The sequence below is a fragment of the Pinus tabuliformis genome, chromosome 2_2 (assembly GCF_031772625.1).
Source record: "Pinus tabuliformis cultivar Carrire ecotype Pingquan chromosome 2_2, CPIR1, whole genome shotgun sequence".
In the NCBI taxonomy this organism is placed as follows: domain Eukaryota; kingdom Viridiplantae; phylum Streptophyta; class Pinopsida; order Pinales; family Pinaceae; genus Pinus; species Pinus tabuliformis.
Genome location: NC_142300.1, coordinates 88,833,191 through 88,854,617, shown reverse-complemented (window position 1 = coordinate 88,854,617; position 21,427 = coordinate 88,833,191). Strand labels below are relative to the sequence as shown.

At 31.8% G+C, this 21,427-nt stretch overlaps 1 pseudogene across 1 annotated transcript in view; it reads left to right on the top strand.

Annotated features, from left to right (window-relative positions):
* The first annotated feature begins 2,641 nt into the window (after window positions 1-2,641).
* LOC149191564 (guard cell S-type anion channel SLAC1-like) overlaps window positions 2,642-21,427 on the top strand; it is a 224,476-nt pseudogene continuing 205,690 nt past the window's right edge. The window contains exon 1 of the transcript XR_016254833.1: window positions 2,642-3,298. The product of XR_016254833.1 is annotated as a guard cell S-type anion channel SLAC1-like (transcript). The remainder of the gene's footprint in view (window positions 3,299-21,427) is intronic.

The following is a 21,427-nucleotide window of genomic DNA, read 5'->3' as shown; positions in this document are numbered from 1 at the left end:
TAAAGCAAGAGAAATCTCATCTCCTTGAAGTTTTTAAAAATAATAGGTACAACAAAACTCAGGGCCTCACGACCTTTCAAAGAGCCTGTAAAGGATAAAGAGTTAAAACTTCTCGTGTTGATCCTATCTCCAGGGTTCATCTCCCGTTTATTCATAGGACCACAAATAGGATTGCCCATATCCTTAGAAGGAATAATGTTTCCTCTTCATTCAAACCTCTAAGGACCATTAGAAATTCTCTTGGTTCAGTTAAAGACCCTATCGAACCGAAGGAAATGAAAGGGGTTTACTTGGTTCCATGTTCCTATGGTATTCCATATATTGGAGAAACAGGTTGATCAATTAACTAAAGGATCCATGAACATGTTGCAGACATAAGGCACAATCGTTCCCGCTGATCTACTCTAGCTAATCATGCGGAGAAATCCAAGCACCATGTCTGTATTGAGGAATCTAGAGTCATTGCTAGGGTTGATCAATTCCACCATAGGAAGCTTAGGGAGGCTATTGATATTGAGAGGCATGCTATAAATCTCAACAGAGATGATCGTTGGAAATTGAGTAAGAGTTGGATTTCGACCCTCTCCTTATGATCCTTGTGTCTCTTTCCCCTTTTTTTATTTTATTTCCCTCCTCCCTTTTTATTTATATATTTAACATAACTAAAATAAATTGTCAAGCTCCTAAGTGCTTTATAATATTTTGAAACCTATTCTTAACCTCTTTGGTAATATTAAAGTAATTTCCCTCCTCACATTTTATTTATATATTTCTAACATATATTATCTCTTTATCTTTATTTTGATTCATTTTTTGACACTATTTTTTAACTTAATAAATTATTAAGTTCCTAATTGCTTTATTAATATATAATATTTTGAAACATACTCTTAACCTCTCTTAACTTTATACTTTATAATATATAATATTTTGGAACTAAACCTTATAACCTTATTATTATTTAATATTATATATAAACTCTTAACAATTATTTTTATTAATATTTATAACTTATTCTTAACCCGCTTTTATTAATTTATGAAGTATCGATATATTCCTATTTTATAACTAAATTTATAATACCTCATGTTATAATATAGAATAAATTGGATCTAAACTTTATTTCCCTCCTCCCTTTTCTTTATATATTTAACATACTTAAAATAGATTTTCAAGCTCCTAAGTGCTTTATAATATTTTGAAACATATTCTTAACCTCTTTGTTAATATTAAAGTAATTTCCCTCCTCACATTTTCTTATATATTTATAACATATATTATCCCTTTATCTTTATTTTGATTCATTTTTTGACCCTATTTTTTAACTTATTAAATTATTGAGCTCCTAATTCTTTTATTAATATATAATATTTTGGAACTCAACCTTATAACCTTATTATTATTTAATATTATATATAAACTCCTAACAACTATTTTTATTAATTTTTATAACTTATTATTAATATATAATATTTTGAAATCTACCCTTAACCTTTCTTAACCTTATACTTTATAATATATAATATTTTGGAACTCAACCTTATAACCTTATTATTATTTAATATTATATATAAACTCCTAACAACTATTTTTATTAATTTTTATAACTTATTCTTAACCCCCTTATAATTTTCTTATTATTTAATATTATATATAATCTCTTAACTACTATTTTATTAATATTTATAACTTATTCCTAACGCCCTTATTAATTTATGAAGTATTCTTAACAATATATTACTATTGTTATTAGTATTCCTAACAACTAATTTATAACTAAATTTATAATATTAAATAATTCCTATCTGCCTTTCTTGAATTTTTATTTATATGTTTAACTAATCTCCATTGGCTAGTTTTCAATGGGAAGATTGTATAATTTTTCAATATTATAACCACATTTGTTGGTTCGAAAAATCAACCAAATTTTAATGATGTGATTAATCCGAAAAACATTTATCTAAAATATAAATCATAAAAATCTAAGATCTATTTTTCTTATTTAATTGATTCTATAAATATGACTTAACCAAATATTTCTTCAAAACTATTTTTTATTCAACTGCTACATGATAAAGACCATTCTAACTAAGTATTTTTGATTCAACTGCTACATTATAAAGACCATTCTAAATTTATTGGGATGAAATTGAGAATATCATGAAATCTACCAAATTCAAACAATTAACCTCACGGTCTTAAAAGTCAAACAATTAGCTTCACTTCTCTCCTTAGGATGAAGAGTGAAAACCTTGTTAAACTAGATGGGATCCGCATGTCCTCAAAATCACTTTTGACTGAACTCATGCATAGTGGAGGCAATACTTTTTGTGCGAAAACATGAGCTACAGTCACATTTCGTGATATGACACGAAACATCGATAACGAGGAGCAGGCGATATGGAGTTAAATTCACGAGAAGTGGATCGGTAAATAACGCTGCTACATTCAAAAGTCTCCTCTCTCTGCAAAATCTGTGATATCCCTAAATACCCACCTGTGAAGTCTTTATCGTCCGTTGCATACCCACCTCTCACGTCGTTATCGTTCAGCAGACCGTTTCTCGTGATACTGCACCAAACTATGCAGTCGTTATTTCCTCAACAAACATCGAAAATCTTCACTGACATGAATCCCATAAAGGAGTAACTTCAAGAACAAGCTGGAGCAACAACTGTTGATCCAAAACGATATGAAAGATTACAAATCTGTCCATGGTCCAAGCAGTTCAATTTGTACAGTGGGATCGATTTCTGATCAGGCAATGCAGAAATTACATAAAGTTGACGAGCTCGAGGAAGCTGGTGACCAGGAGAGTCAACATTCAATTGAGATTTGCAATCCGAAATTAATGTCCAAATTAGACAATTCTGGTGCTACGGATAAGCTTGAATCCCTCAGAGGTGCTGTTAATTTTGATCAAATGAAGAAAAAATGCACTACTGTACTTCCAGTACAGAAGGGAAAAGGTAAGAGCAACCCCTTGGAAGGGAAGTTAACCCGCCAACTGTCACTGGGAACAGGTTTTTCTCAGTGGAATAAGGAAAATGGCAACCGCCCTAAGGTTCTGGAAAGAAGCGGGGCCAGTTTCGGAGGGTTTAGCAGCAATAAAAATAAGGAGACAACGAAGGATCAGAATTACTCATTATTCGGGACCAAGTCTGGTAACGCTCTGCTGCAGGCCCGGAGGATGGAAGAACTGGAACGCCAAGATCATAATATTCATCATGTGCATCTTAATATTCCCGCTGGACGATATTTCGATGCGTTGAAAGGACCCGAGCTCGACGTTTTAAAGGTGAGTCTCAACATAACCAATCGATTATGTTTACTTTCATTCCCTAAATACGTACCTATATCCATCTGTAGGCACCTAAAACTGAACTCTGACACCTCGAAAAAATTGTTCAAATTAAGGATTCAAACTAATATACTGTGATGCTGTTGAGATGCATTATTTGACATAAAATTGGCTAGTTGTAGAAATCTGAAATATAATTGTGGAACAAAACACAAAAGCTTTACAGAAAAATATGTTGGAAATTGTAATATAATTGTGGAACAAAACACAAAAGCTTTACAGAAAAATATGTTGGAAATTGTAATTACTCTGGTGTGTATGTGATGTATGAAGTGCGCAGTTGATTTTAGTTAAATAGAGTTTAATATTAAAAGTTTGAGTTTCCTAGATATTTAAGAAAGCCAAAGTCAAATTTAGTGTGAGTTTGCATAAACAAGTATGCGATGTATGAAGTGAGCAGTAGTGAGTAGTGATTTGAGTTAAATAGAGTTTAATATTAAAAGTTTGAGTTTCATAGATATTTAAGAAAACTAAATTTAATGTGAGTTTGTATGGAGTGAGCAATTGATTTGAGTTAAATAGAGTTTAATATTAAAAGTTTGAGTTTCTTAAAAGAAAAATTTAGTGTGAGTTTGCATAAACAAATTAGTTGGAATTGAATTAAGTCAGTTAAAAATAACATGCTTCTATCAGTTAAGGTTTTATATACACGTAATTGGGTGATTGTAATGTGTGCGAAAGTATGAGGACACAAGAGACAAGATAGCATGTTTCTATATTTGGTGATTTAGGGCTTTACATATAAGTAATTGGGTGATTGTAATGTATGTGAAAGTATGAGGTCAGAAGAAACCCGAGTAGTGGTAATGGTGTATGTGGGAAGTTTATGAATATAAGTTTAGGTTTGTAATTTGTGTTTTTTTTTTCCTTTACTTTACTTATAGTCATTTTATGACTTATTATAAATTTTAAAATGTTTTTGGAAATTTTATGACTATAAACTAAATTAATTATTTGACTTTACTTATATCAATCAAATTTTGGAATCTGCAATCAAGCCAGGCTCAAATAAATTTAGAAAACAAGGACAATATTTAAAAAGGAAAAACTGAGAATGCAAAACTTGAACACCATCCCATAGAGATATCCGCTATCTGTTCATCGGTTGGACAATACTCTGGATCAATTCCTTTATCAAAGATCAATTCCATAATGTAATGTACTGTTGATGCACTTCAATATGTTTAGTCTTCGTATTAAGAACAATATTTCATGTTATATGAATAATGTTTCAATATGTTTAGTCTTCGTATTAAGAACAATATTTCATGTCATATGAATAGTGTTCGGAGTGTCACAGTGGATTGCTCTGGTAATTTCAATTACTCAGATTTGTGATGTTGTACCAACCCCACGATATTGCTTCTTGCACTAACCAGAACTTAATCTAAATACTTAATTCTGCGTAGATTTATTTTCATCCTAATGTCAAAACCTACTTTAAATCTGGGAAACGACCTACAGAAATCTTTGCCTATAACCATCTTTGACCTCTGCGTTTTGCAGCCTCCCATTTCTCCACATATGATTGCAATAATACTGAAAACAAATGTAATATCAAGGTGCAACAATACTAAAAACAAATGTAATATCAAGTTTGTTGTGCTAAAATAAATCAGACAACCATCACAAGAAACCTAGAATCTTCGTGCATTGTATGAAGCATGGATTCAGTGGAATGAAAAATCCACGCTTTGTACAAAGCATGGAATGAGTGGAAAGTTTTAACAACATTTTGTATAATTATAAACACCATTTTATTGTCTTCCTCCTTTTGTTCTCTCTTTGTTTAATGTTTGTATAAATGATATTTTTTTGGTCTGGTTGAAATATTCCTAACTTGACTTTCTACTAATTTAAGTTGTCTGATTTAGTTGATTTTACCCAATTTTCACTCATCTATTTTCAGGGCTACCTTTTGTACGTTCTAGTTGTTCACTTTTTTAAATAGACATTTCCCTACAACCTTCCACTAATAGGGTCTGTCTCATTTGAGTTGTCTGATTTAGTTGATTTTACCCAATTTCCACTCATCTATTTTCAGGGCTCCTTTTGTACGTTCTAGTTCACTTTTTTGAATGGACATTTCCCTAAAACCTTCTACTAATAGAGTCTTGTTCATGTTGACAAAGCACGCTTAGCGGTACGGGATGACAATATTTTTCACTATAAAGCATAGTTACCAAATTCGAATTCGAATACGAATTCGAATTCGGTACGGAAAAAATTCGACTATCAAAAATACAATACGGAAAAAATTCGGAAATATAACTCTTCCAAAATTAAATTATTTAGAAAAAAAATCTATATTTACAATATGTTTTAAAAAAATCACTCAATCAAATCCAAAAAAATGGAAATTATATATTTTATAAATATTTATAAATAAAAAATTATTATTTTTAACTATTATAAACTTACTATTTTCTACAATATTTTAATATAAAACTTATTGTTTTTTACAACTGTAATTTTTTTAATATGCAATTTACTATTTACTATACTTTTTTAATATAGAAAATTCTATTTTTAATCTTTAAATATTTAATTTTTTATTAACAAAAATCCTTGCCATATTAGATCTGCAATTTTTTTAATATTGAATATTATGTTTTTAATGTTTTAAGTAATGTAGAAATTTCTATTTAAGTATTAAACTTTTTATTAACAATTTTAGATAGTAACTACATTTTTTTTTTAAATTGGAAATTTATACTTTTAATGTTTTGAATAATATATAAATTTCTATTTAAATATTAAATTTTATATTAAGAATATTTTTTATAAAATTAAATAATATATATAGAAATTTTATATTTTAAAAATTTAAATTTTAATAATTATTCTTAAAAACACTTTACCGCTAATTCCATCCTAATTGTAATATTTTCAACCTACCATTTACAATTCATTATATATTTTTTTAATATATATATATATATATATATATATATATATATATATATATATAGCACCAAATTGCAATTTCCAAATTTGTAGCCGAACCGAATCATACTATTGTATTTTCTAATTTTTTTGGGCCAATAAGGCCAAATTTGGTAGCTATGATTTAAAACATAGTTACCAAAAATTAAAATTCGGCAATATATCTTTTACATATATTTGAATATATTATTTTACCAATGTTTTAAATCATTCAAAGGTATAATTTATAATATTGAAAATGATAAAAAAATGTTTTAAAATTATTTGGATTTGCACATAAAATTATATATCAGACTTTTAGTTTTACATTTAAAATAGCAAGTATGATAATAGGTTTTAAGAATTTTTGTATTGTTACACCATAAATTATATGATAATTAATATAGAGTGCATTTCCAAAATATTCCACATTACAATAAACCATCTAAATTTTATGTTATCAAGTATTTTAAATTGATAATGAAATAATATATTAAATATTTATAAATATTTTTTAAAAATATATACTTAGAATATCAATTACTAAATTTCAATAAAAAAATCCATTTTGAAAAAACTAAATTTTCTATTTACTCAAATAATTTATACAATTTTATAATTATCATAAATTTCTAAATATTTCATTTCTGATAAATTTCTGGTTGCCTAAAACTACATCTACTATTATCGTTAATCGTATGCCATTTACAGTAAACTGGATGCTCGAATTTGTAACCATTATTAAAAATCTGCGAAGAATATGATATCGTGAACTGAAATATCAAATGCATTTTACCGAATCCGAATTCGAATTGCCGTTTTAATTCGCGAATTGAACCGAACCGTCGAATTTACGAATTTTTTTCGGCAATACGGCCGAATTTGGTAACTATGCTATAAAGTACGAATGTAAAGTTATAAAATTAAGTGAAGAATAGTAAATATACGAATAATATAATTTTTAAATTACTATATTTTTAAAGGTGAATTTTTGTAGTGGTTGTTTTTAAAAATTATTTTTGTATTGGTTGTTTTTAAAAATTTGTATGCATAATTGTTGAAGGTTGTGTTGGGTTATAGGGAGGGAAATTAAATCAAATACAAAATTTTAATTGTTTCAAAATATTGAAAAAAAATAAAATGAATTTTTTAGTTCTAAGAAATAAAATATGAGTTTCAATTGTTTGGCCATAATGATGCTTCTCATTTTGGAAATTAAGATAAGAAAATATAGAAAGAACTGAATGTAAAGAACCAAATAAAAAATACATGTCTATTTTTTGAATGACTTGCTTCGACGAGCATGGGCTCTTTATTGCCACCAGGAGAGTAGCCAAGTTTAGCAGGAATTTCCATTTTCCATTCAATTCTTGCAAGCTTGTGGTCTATTACCATCAAAAGTCATTGCATTCAATTGATAGTCAAGATGATGTCTTCCTTATCTCATTTCGATCTACAAGGACTCTCTCCAAGAAACTTGAGATATCGGTAGATGTCAACTATGTAAGAATATATACTTGTTCATAGTATGACTTGCATCAAAAACCTAATATGTCACTTCAACAAGCACTTAAGTGTTTGTAAGATCGTGTCACTCATTAGAGAGCTCCCTTTCCACTTGAGTGATCTCTTCTTGAACTAGTTGAAGGAACAAGTCCCGATAACGAGTGGTTGAGCTATAAACTTGGTAATGAGCTCTGGAGTAGCCTCTCTCTTGGTAATATGATACTCCCTGCCTAAATTTGGCTCTTTCCCTAGGCATGGTTACCAAGCCGAAGAAGGAGGGTGTTATGACAGGCATGAGGAGCCCAAAAGTTATGGAGGAGCAAATTCTTAGTGATCAAGCCTTACCAATATCACCTAGAGACTGAGTTGTCTCAAGACCTATAACAATTGAAGTAAAAGAACTTGCATCAAGGGAATTTTGAGGTAAAAAATGACTCTCAAAACAAAAATTGTACTAACAAAATTAACTTGAAAAGAACCAATAGGATTCAAGATGATGATGTCATCCTCATGGGTAGATATTTTAGAAGCAAAAAAATAAAACTACTTTTTAAATTGTATTTTTGACTCATCTCCTTATAGGTTTACTCAAATGTCAATTCTAGTCACCTGTTGGATGCATTGTTGGATGCATAATTAAATTCAACATCCAACGAGTACTCACTATGCATACTTTTGAGCAAGCATGCATCATAAAAAATAAAGATACATGAAAAAATGTGTTGAAATGTCAAGTGTAAACACTTATTAGATGCGGAATTAAATTCCACATCCAACAAAAGTACACACCCCCATTTTGCAAAAAATAAAATGCAAAAAACGAGCACTGAGAGAGTTGAAAAGAGCCTCAAAACCTTCTTTTTATCGAGCAGTGGAGAAATGAGGCTCTAAAATTTACTGTTGATTTTCCTTCTTAACATTGAAAATATCATAGATAAGTTAACTTCTATTAATTTTACCATCAAGGATCTAAGATCCTTTATTAATGATGCAAAGGAAAGTAGAAAACTCAAGGATGGGCCCCCCTCTGCATCATTAATAAAGAATCAAGGGGACCCTTGATCCTTTATTAATGATGCAGAGGGGGGCCCATCCTTGAGTGTTCTACTTTCCTTTGCATCATTAATAAAGGATCTTCGATCCTTGATGGTAAAATTAACATAAAAAAAATGAAGATATATGAAAAATAGTGTCTTCAATTTTTCCTGATGTTGGTCTGCTCAAAAGTGTGCAAAGTGGGCACTCGTTGGATGTGAAATTTAATTCAACATCCAACATGTGTCTACACTTGACATTTGAGTAAACCTATATGGAGATAAGTAAAATATAAAACAATAATAAGAAAAAATCCCTTATTTTTCTTTAAAAATTCATAACTATTATTTTATATTTTAATTTTTGTTTTATTAGTTTCCTTAGGAGACACATTTTATACCTCAAAATTCCCCTAGCGGACCAAACAAAGAATTAGAAGTAAGAATGAATATCCAAAAAGTATTAGCATACCTAGATTTTTTAAGACCACTAAGATCTTGAGGACGCTCACCTAGAGGACTATAACATGCTTCCACCTCCCACTTGTGGGAGGAATGGATCATCACATACCTAGATAGAGGATTAACTATCTAGATAAAGAGGGTGCCGAGAGGAAGGATGCCAACAACGGAATGGGAATAGGAAATGTACAGGATTTGCAAACATTTATCATCTATTCTTGGGGCCAATCATTTGATATATCCTGCTAAAACAGGAAAACATTTATAACTCTTATTTTATTATTTTAATTATTGTTTTATTAGTTTCCTTAGGAAACCCATTTTAGACCTCAAAATTCTCCTAGTGGACCAAACAAATAATTAGAAGTAAGATTGAATAACCAAAAAGTCTCATCATACCTATATTTTTGAGGACCACTAAGATCTTGAGGACACTCACCTAGAGGACTATACCATGTTTCCACCTCACACTGGTGGGAGGAATGGATCATCACATACCTAGATAGAGGATTAACTATCTAGAGAAAGAGGGTGGCGAGAGGAAGGATGCGAACAATGGAATGGGAAGAGGAAATGGACAGGATTTGCAAACATTTCTCATCTATTCTTGGGGCCAATCATTTGATATATCTTGCTAAAACAGGCAAACATTCATAACTCTTATTTTATTATTTTAATTATTGTTTTATTAGTTTCCTTAGGAGACCCATTTTATACCTCAAAATTCCCCTAGTGGACCAAACAAATAATTAGAAGTAAGAATGAATAGCCAAAAAGTATCAGCATACCTATATTTTTGAGGACCACTAAGATCTTGAGGACACTCATCTAGAGGACTATAGCATGCTTCCACCTCACACTGGTGGGAGGAATGGATCATCACATACCTAGATAGAGGATTAACTATCTAGAGAAAGAGGGTGCCGAGAGGAAGGATGCCAACAACGGAATGGGAAGAGGAAATGACTAGGCTTTGCAAACATTTCTCGTCTATTCTTGGGTCCAGTCATTTGATATATCTTGTTGCATGCTGCAAAGAATTGGGATTAAAAAAAACCCAATTGTTAAGGTCAAACATCAATTAACTAAAGAAGCCTAATTTTTCTCCACTTCAAGTTAGTCTTTGTTGTGAGTATCCTTATGTAGTATGTGAAATATCCATTGGGTGCCCATTGAGCATTGTTCATTGAATTCCAAACAAGTGATAGGACTGTGTTAGCCATCTAAATTCATGAGATTTGTGATGTCAATAATGTGATCTCACTACAAATCCCCTATAATCCTCTTTCGTGCAAGTGATAGTGCTAGGTAATGAATGTTGTACATAACCATAGTGTGGCTAACTGTGGGGACCTCCTTAGTGTTATGCATGACATAATTAAACTCCTGAAGGGGTATGTTTCCATGTCCTACTAACAAATTGACCGCCCATTTTGCTCGCTTTATCACCCCATCTGGGGAAATTCTAGAATTAATATTACCAACATAGGCTGGGTTTTTTTTTGTGAATGGGGAGAAAATTATAGTTTTATTCATTAGATAATGAAAAAATTATATTACACAAATGCACAAAATAGGTGCATTCGTGAAAAGAAAGACAATTGAAATGAGATCTGTGACCCCCCTCAGACAAGAGAAAGAACACAAATGTTATGCAGAGTGTCCATTCTGATATAAGGATAAGACAACAAAGTATGCCTACATGGCATGAAATAGTCAAAGTGCTATAGTCATCATTAAAATTATCAAAATATATATAGAACTGATACTTGGAGTTGAATTATTCAAGCACTATTTGAGGATCTGGAAATGGCTTGCGAGTCAAAATTGAGGTGATGGTGTCATTGTATTGTTAGGAGACCTACCAAAGTGTTGTTTTCATTAACAAACCTTCCTTGGAAAGACAATCAATGTCCTGATTCCTTTCCATGTACATGTGAGAACAAGTGAAATAGGTAAATGAGCTTATCAGCCTCTTAGTTTCTTCAAGGATAGGCATGAGAGAGATGTTCCTACAAAATTGTGTGATATTTAACCAATTTATGATCAACATGGAGTCCCCAAAGACTTGGATGTAAGTGTAGCCTTTAGCTAAGGTGAAGAGAAGAAAATTCTGGTGGCTAATAGTTCAACTTTATTATTAGTACTTGGGCCAAGCTCAATTTTAACTCTTCAAAGAGTGAGAGATAGAGAGGAATAGGATGAAGCCCCCACCACATCTCTAGCCAGAATTATTAGATGCACTGTCGAGAAAAGCCTAGAGAAAAGCTTGATCAGGATTTTTAGATTACCAGCAAAAAGCACAGGGAAAAGAATGATCAGGATTTTTAGATTACCAGCATATGATATATATGTGTGTGTGTGTGTGTTTATTAATTAAATTTATTAAGTTTTTATTAATTATATGTTCTAAAATATTGTGATTATGAATATGAATCATTAGTATTTAATTTAATTTTAATGTGATATACCTATTATGATTTTTTAAGAAAAATTGTTTGTAATTTCATTATAAAAAAATGTTATAATATAGCAATATTTTTTTAATTAAATTGATATTATGTTTTATTATTATTATTTTCTTATTTAATAAATTATTTTATACACACTACACCTTTATTATGCATCTAAATGTTTATACCCATTTATAACCACTACACCTCCTCTTTATTGAAATATAAAACACCTTTCATCTAAATAATTATTTATAAAAAATCATCATATTTACTTTAAAAATCATTAAAAAATTGATCTTCATTAAATTTCTCCAAATAAATCTCAAAATTAAAAACAAGTGTAATATGCAGAGTTGTTGTTTAGTGCTCGCCTCTTATGTAAGAAGTAATTGATAGCAAAAGTTATTGTAACTGGGATAAAAGATTTTTTTAATATATTTTTCTAGGTAGATTGCTATGCTATGTAGCAAGTTACTTTATAATTGTTCTGTTGAATGGAATGATAACTGCTATGTTAAATGGAATGAGAAGAAAATCAACTTTTATGTTGATCCTATGCATAAGAGTATTGTTATAGAGGTAGTTCCTCTTGCCTTAAGAAGTTGTGTTAACCCTAAATTTTTACCACTTAAAGTTTAATGCACAATAGCATTACAAAGATGAAACATTAAACACCATAATTATAATGTTATAAAAATTATAATATATATCTTCCCCTTAAGGGGAGCCTAAGAGGCGTTAACTAATAAAAAAGCATTCACATTTGGTAAACCTAAGGATGAGACAACTTTTGTTTCAATGTCACAATATCGAAGAGGAAATTGTAGTATTTTATTTAATCACAAAGAAGTCAACACGTCAAAAAACTCAATTTAGATAAGAAGGATATAAACAATCCATTTGCCATAAAACCTATAAACACTAAACATTTTTATTTAATTATTATATAATAAAATCCATCGCCGAAGAAGGGCAAGGGCACACATGTTGGAAAACGCAACCAAAAGTACACATACTTGTCCATTATACTTTATTTTATTATTATATAATCTATTTAATCACTAATTATATAATCACTAAAACCCCAAGCTGGATAGACACATCCTCTCATAGACAAGTGTGTCAATGCCGCAGAGGCTTGTCCTCATTATTATGAAACAAAATAATAGAATACAAAAAAATTGTTGTTAATTTATCTGCAACCTTCTGTAACATTTGCATATAAATTAATATAATAAAAATAATTTTATTATTTTAATTTTTTTTTTATTATATTAATTTTATTATTTTAAAATTAATCACCCTTCCAGGTACCTAGCTTTCTACTGGTTTCTGCTTTCTCTTGAATCATCACCTTCTGCTTTCACATATAGGTACGTTGTTTATCCCATGACCCATATGAGTGTTGGGACCGGTATATATATGTGTTTTTGGCTCCTTGCTATCTGTCTATCTTTCTGATCCAAATTTTAATACAAAGACTTTTGTTTCCTATGCTTCTATGATGGTCCTGATCGGTTTTTATCTTATCAACAAAATATTCCAGCTACAGAAATATGTTATTGCTCTTTATAGCACCTCTCTTATGTAAATATCTTTTATATTAATATAAATCATGCCTTTTTTTTTTCTACTGAAAAATAAGAAAATAAAAATACTTAACTCAAAAGTACTTAATATATAAAATGCTCTCTTAGACATGCTTACACGATGCAATTGTTCCTTGAACATTTTACATTCCCTTGATAATGGTAATCCTTATATTTGTTTTTTTTTCATTATTTTTCAGACATTACAATCTACCTTGTGTTTTTTTAATGAAAAGCTTCATCATTGAGGCATGATATTGAGTGTGAATGGCTCAAAATTCTCCAGAAATTATATAGTCATTTACATGTCATATGGATTGTATTTGTTCATAATAATATATATGTATGGAGAATATATAGAGAGAGTGTGAAAGGTTCATGAATTGTTTATAGAGAAGATAGTCATACAGGTTATATAGGTGGAAATATGTTAATAATTTAAAAAAAATATATAATCATACATGGTAGGGTGTTAATAATTAATAAAAATCTTTATTTATATTATGGTTTATATTATCATAATAATATTTTTATTTTTTAAATATAATTTTTATTAAAAAAAATTATTTTTATTTCTTTTAATGGTGAATTTGATTGAAAATGGAAGAAAGAATTAAGATGGTGATAAAAGAATTTTATTGATTTAAACATATATCTATAAATTAATGAATGAATTGTTATGAAGATTTATATTTATTAATTTTAATTTTAATTATTATTGAGTTATTAAGTATATTTATTTTTGTTAATGGTTCAATTTGATATATTAAAAAAAAATTACTATCAATTATGTAGCAATATAAAATAAATAATTTTAGTAAGAAAATTATAGAGGTTTTATTACAGAACACTTGCATTAATGAAAGGAAGATTAAACTAATTTCGTGTTTTCTAAGTGTTCCACATATTTTAGTAGGAAAATTATAGAAGCATTATTACAAAACACTTGTATGAATGAAAGGAAGATTAAACTATTCTTTGTCTTCTAAGTGTTTCACATATTTATTGACATAGCTTTCTTTACAAGGAATTCCTTGATTGATTTCTCTTCCAATTCAAGTTCTTTCAACTTACATGTGGGTGAAGGACTAGTAGTGGTGAAAACCAAATGTTCTATACACTCTTCCTACACCTCTTTTGCAAAGAAAAATATTGTTTCAAAATAATACTCTATAACCATTTTTTAACTCTAAATATGGAACATGTAATTGTACACATCAAACATTTTCAACTTCTTCTAAATAAATTTAATCACTACCTTTCCAATCTCCTTACATAAAATCCCAAGTTCAATTTGTTGTTTTATATATAAGAAATTGTTTTCCATGGGAAAGATTTCTATGAAAAGCTTACCTCCTTAGGTGTGTGTTCCCCCATTCAACAACAAATTGAACAAAAAAATGTTTTTATTAGCTCTTATAGGATAGTAATGATGTTGGGGAATAGGCCCTATGAGATAAAAGTCATAATGATTGTGGTGCTATCAATAGTGTTGGTGAGTCACATGTCATAATATTCTTGAATTTAGTTTAATTTGAACCTTAGTATCAAGATGCATTGAAACTTGTGACAAATCATGGCATGGAGGGAGCTTGTACAAGTTCCTAGTTTGAAACTCATCCCCAAGCTTCTGATTTCCATGGCCAATAGCTCCCAAACTATGCTCACATGCCCCCACAATTTGGAACCCATTCCAACTTGAATGCTCCTTGGAATGTTGGAACATCCAAAGTAGGTTTCATAGAGGTCGATAGAAATTCACATGGAAGCATGGCGTACCCAAAAACGAAACCGACAAAATTTATGTCTCTAGATGACCCATCATATGTTCCTTTACTCCATGTTTAGTTTCTTGAGTGAACATTCTAATGAAAATCCCCTCAAAGTTAATGTGGTTTTCTGAATCTATCAAAATTGGTAATATAAGCTTTGGTGCACCCATATTTTTGAGATGGGGAAACTAACAATGCTCGATCATCTTTTCAATTGATGATGTGTGTGAAATTTTTGATTGATGTGATATGTCCTTTTCAAGCATTGTGTCTCCTTTTTTACAGTTGAATAGTGCTACATAATTGACCTAGTTATCCTTTTCTACCATCTTCAACAAGTCTAGAGGTTTCTTTTTCCTTTGCTTTCCATTTCTTTAATTTATCCATAGCTAATTCGACTCCATGCAACAACACTTTTTTTACTTGACTATATGTAATAAAGCAATTAATCGTGTAGGTAGGTCTGGGAAACTCTTTCAAGATAGTGTACATCTATCTTAGTGTCAACCCTACCTCCTCCTACAACTCAAAGTCATATGCTTTGAACTCTATGATACTAGTCCTATTGACCTTGTAATGTTTTACTTGTTGTTCTAGATCTTGGATCCTTTCCTTATTCCACGAGGGCTTCACTAACAAAGTAATACAATATCACAACGTTCATATTGGGGCATAAAAAATGAGGAAAAAATGAAATAATATAATATATTAACGGCAATATATAAAATGAAATGATATATGAAAATGAAATAATATAAAATAATATATGAAATTAAATTAAATATATGAAATTAAATAATATTTCACAAAATGAAATAATAGATAACATATAAAGTAAAAGTGACATTCTCCTTATCTTTCATTTTCATCCTTTTACTTAAATTTTTAACATTGCCATGAAATCACTCAGGATGTTTGAGAGTGGTTCAACTTCATTAGATTTCATATGGAGAAAGTAGAATTCAAGATCTCACTCAAAATCTAGCAAACTTATTATTTTTTTAAGATATTAGGTTTCGGGGGATTGCAATGTTTCCATTGGATTTTGACATGTACTAGGGTATAGAACTTGTATTTAATTAGGAGAACCAATCCCTCTATGTAACTTGATGTTAGTGACATTAGTTTTCAAACTCCTCTATCATGACCCTACTAATGTTGGGTGTGGAGCCTAATTATCTTCTATATTGAAAGGTTTCAGCCTAATGTATACCCCAGGAATACTGTACACCCCTCCACGCAGGGGGGTGTGGGGCGGCTAATCCCCCCTCGGCTGGGGGGTTCGGGGGTAGTGCCCCGAAGCTAAAAATAAATGTAAAATTGCCTTGTAAAAGTCTAGTAATTTCTAGTCAATCTGGGTCGTTCATCAGGCGGACGATCTGATGGTAGAAGTTATGTTTAATTTATGGTTTTTTGCCCTAAAAGGCAACCCCTCACTATATATGAGGGGATTGTATTGCATCTATGCATATCTGTATTCTAAGTGATGAAGAGAGAGGAGATTGAGAGAAAAGAGGGTGTTACAGCAGATCCGCTGTAGGTTGTATCTCTTCAGTTTGCTGGATAATATAAAATGAAGGACTGGTTTTTTCTTCGTGGACGTAGCCCAAACTAGGTGAATCACGTATATCTGTGTCTCTCTTGTTTTATGCATTTTTGTTTTTATATTTCTGCAATATTTTATGTGTTCCATTGCTCTGTAATATATAATTTTCTAACAACTAGTATCAGAGCCGAAGGTCTATTTGGCTGATAAACTCGCAGGAGAGAAGGGTTCCTGGTTCGAGTGGGAGCAATGGCAGAAGATGGTACGTTTAGGGTCGAAAAATTCAACGGCCAAAACTACTAGTTGTGGAAGATGTAGATGGAAGATTATCTATATCAGAGAGATCTATACCTACCATTGAGCGGAAATAAAAATAACTCGATGAGTATGACAGACACAGAATGGGATATTATGGACAGAAAGGCACTTGGAACAATACGACTATGCCTAGCGGCATCGGTAGTGTTTAATATTTCAAAGGAAACAACAACACAGGGTTTAATGTCGGCATTGGCCAAACTGTATGAAAAACCCTTAGCGTCAAATAAGGTATTTCTTATGAAGCATTTATTTAATATGAAGATGTCAAAAGGTGGATCTGTTGCAGATCATTTAAATGATTTTAATATAGTTACAAGTCAGTTAAGTTTTGTAGAGGTAAATTTTGATGATGAAGTTAGGGCTCTGTTATTTCTGTGCTCATTGCCAGAAAGTTGGAATGGTTTAGTTATGGCCGTTAGTAACTCTGTCTCTGGATCTAGTACTTTAAAGTTTGATGATGTTGTTGGTGCAATCCTTAGCGAGGAAATGCGATGGAAAAGCTCTGGTGAGACATCAGGTAATGCTTTGACTGCAGAGACTAGGGGAAGAAAAATGGAAAGAGGAAAGGGCCTAGGATATTGCAGTAAGTCAAGAAAAGGCAGATCCAAGTCCAGATCGAGGATAGTGTGCTGGAAATACGGGAAGAAAGGACACCTGAAGAAAGAATGCAAGTCTCAAAAGGGAAAAGAAGGAGATGCGCAACAAGAAACTAATCATGAAGCGAATGTAACAGGTGATGTGTTGCAAGATGCTTTGATTCTTTCATTATAAAATATTATTGATGCCTGGGTGATAGATTCAGGGGCCTCATTCCATGCCACACCTAATAAGAAAAATTTTCATGATTATGTTCAAGGATATTTTGGACAAGTTTGATTGGGTGATGATAAACCCTGTAAAATCGTTGGAATGGGTACAATTTTCATAAAAGAGCAAAATGGAAATCAGTGGCTATTGAAGAAGGTAAGGCATGTTCCATATCTGAAGAAAAATTTGAATTCAATAGGGCAGTTGGTATGTGAAGGTTGCGTAACTACTTTCACAGATAAAACCTGGAGGGTCACTAAAGGATCCCTGGTAATAGCAAAAGGAGAAAAGGTTGGTACATTGTTTTTATGCAATGGTATTTCTAATTCTGTTAATGCTTTAACCTCTATAGGAGAAGATACAACATTGTGGAATCATAGGCTCGGGCACATGAGTGAGAAGGGGATGCAGATTCTTCACTCAAGAAATTTGTTACCAGGTTTGAAGCATGTTGATTTAAAATTCTGCGAGAATTGTGTTTATGGAAAATAGAAGAGAGTCAGATTCCTTAGAGTTGGGAAAGAAAATAAGAGCGATAAATTAGAGCTTGTGCATACATATGTATGGGGACCTGCTTAGGTATCATCTCTTGGTGGTTCTTGTTATTATGTTACTTTTACTGATGATGCAACCAGAAAAACCTATATTTATTGTATTCGAAATAAATCTGATGTATTTGATACTTTCAAGAAATGGAAAGCTTTGGTTGAAAATGAGACTAGGAAAAGGTTGAAGTGTCTTAGATCAGATAATGGAGGTGAATATTGCAGCAAAGAGTTTGATAGGTACTGTTCAAAGAATGGAATTTGCAGAGAGAAGATAGTTCCAAGAACACCACAAGAAAATTGTGTGTCAGAAAGGATGAACAGGACAATCATGGAGCGTGCAAGGTGCATGAGGTTGCATGCAGGATAGTCTTTACAATTTTGGGCAGATGATGTAGATATTGTTGTTTATCTAATAAACAGAGGGCCTTCAAGTTCCTTGGATGGTGGTATTCTAGAGGAGGCATGGATAGGTAAAAATGTAAACTACTCATTTTTAAAGACTTTTGGTTGTGAAGCCTTTGTCCACATTAACAAAGAAAATAGAACAAAGCTTGAGGCAAAATCAAAGAAATGTACCTTTATTGGATATGGTGTTAATGATTTTGGTTATTGTTTATATGATTATGAAAATCACAAAATCCTTAGGAGCAGAGATTTAATATTCAATGAAAAGGTCTTGTATAAGAATCAGTTGTGGGAAAAGAAACAAGAAAAAGGAAAACAAAGGTACAAAGCTAGACTTGTGGTGAAGGGGTTTGCACAGAAGAAAGGTATTGATTTTGATGAAATATTTTCTCCTGTTGTTAAAATGACTTCAATCAGAACTATTTTAAGTCTAGTAGCAGTTGAAGATTTGCATCTTGAGCAGTTAGATGTAAAGACAACCTTTCTCCATGGGGATTTGGAGGAAGATATATATATGCAGCAGCCACAAGGATATGAGAAACTAGTGTGCAGGTTGAAGAAGAGCTTGTATGGCTTAAAACAGGTTCCAAGGCAGTGGTATCTAAAATTTGACAGGTTTATGTCTGAACAAGGTTCTAGTATAACCTTGTGAGAGTTGTAAGCAGGTACATGAACAATCCAGGAAAAGAACATTGGAAAGTAGTGAAGTGGATTCTCAGGTATTTGAGAGGTACCACAAATCAAGAATTATGCTTTGGTGGTTCAAACATAGCTCTACAGGGATATGTTGATGCAGATATGGCAGGTAATAGAGATAACATGAGGAGCACAACAGGATATGTGTTTACTGTAGGTGGAACAACTGTCAGTTGGGTTTCAAAAATCCAAAGTGTTGTTGCACTTTCAACAACAGAAGCAGAGTATGTTGCTACAGAGGCTAGTAAAGAAATGATTTGGTTACAAAGGTTTCTGGATGAATTGGGCAAGAAGCAGGATTTGGGCAGGTTATACAGTGATAGCTAGAGTTCCATACATCTTGCAAAGAACTCTGCATTTCATTCCAAGACTAAACATATAGAGCTCAAGTACCATTTCATACATCAGCATTGGAAGATGGACAGTTGAAGCTGGAAAAGGTACACACTAGCTAGAATCCTGCAGATATGTTAACAAAAGTTGTAGCAAGGGAGAAATTGAGAATCTGCTCAATTTCAACTGGTCTTCAAGTATGATGAAGAAGATGAGAAATAGCCAGGTCCAAAGTGGAGTTATTGTCTAGCAAATGAAGCAGTGGTGGAGTTGCTATAATTAGTCTCCAAGTGGGAGATTGTTGGGTGTGGAGCTTGATTATATTCTGTATTCAAAGGTTTCAGTTGGATGTATACCCCAGGAAGACTGTAAACCCCTCCACGCAGGGGGGTGCCGGGGGGAATTTTCCCCCCCGCGGGGGTCCGGGGGGGCTAATCCCCCCCGGCTGGGGGGTCCGGGGGCCAGCAGTCCCCCAGCAGGGGTTCGAGGGCAGTGCCCCCAAAGCTAAAAATAAATGTAAAATTTCCTTGTAAAAGTATAGTAATTTCTAGTCAATGTGGGCCATTCATTAGGCGGATGATCTGACGGTAGAAGTTATGTTTAATTTAGGGTTTTTTGCCCTAGAAGGCAACCCCTCACTATATATGAGGGAATTGTATTGTGTCTATGCATATCTGTATTCTGAGTGAGGAAGAGAGAGGAGATTGAGAGCAAAGAGTGTGTTACAACGGATCTGTTGTAGGTTGTATCTCTTCAGTTTGTTGGATAATATAAAAGGAAGGACTGGTTGTTTCTTCATGGACGTAGCCCAAACTGGGTGAACCACGTATATCTGTGTCTCTCTTGTTTTATGCGTTTTTATGTTTATATTTCTGCAATATTTTATGTGTTCCATTGCTCCATAATATATAATTTTATAGCAACTAAAAATGTACCTGTCACTCAAACAACATGTTGACTTGACCTGCTACATTTTTACTATATTATGTTAATGCTTAGAGGGTGATATTTATGTTAAAGATCCAAAGATAGGCAATGATTTTGATGATATGTAAGTATTGGTTGTAGCATATTTTTTTTGGATGTTATATGCCATCCAGAGCCTATTTGTTGATGTATTTTTGGTTCATAGATGGATTGCACTCGATGTTATTTTGGTTATGTGCACCCTTACATGCTATATAAATGAAAACTTGTAATTTGATATAAGTGAGAACTTGTAATTTGTTGACCTGTCGTAGATGAATATTATAACTACTATATGAATGAAGTTATATGGTTTAATCCATGTTTTTATGTTTTTTATCACAAATTCATCATTCTACATGCTTTTGTTGACATATATGCATCAAAATATATAAAAATATATTATAAAATTCACTCCCAAAATCTCTCCCAACCTGGGAACTTTTGAAAATGTCACTACTTGCTCCTGCTTCCACTCCCACTTCCTGCTTCTACTCCCGCTTCTGCTCTCACTGCCAACTAGCTTTGCTCCAGAACATACATGCATCACATTAATAATACCTCTATGATCTATGTCTAATGGGTATGTTAAGATTTTTTACCTTTTGTTAAGCAAGTGAGCCTCCCAATCATGGGGTAGTAGATAAGACAATAGATATGGCACCTTCACCCTTTCCTTACATTAGCGATGAACAGGTTG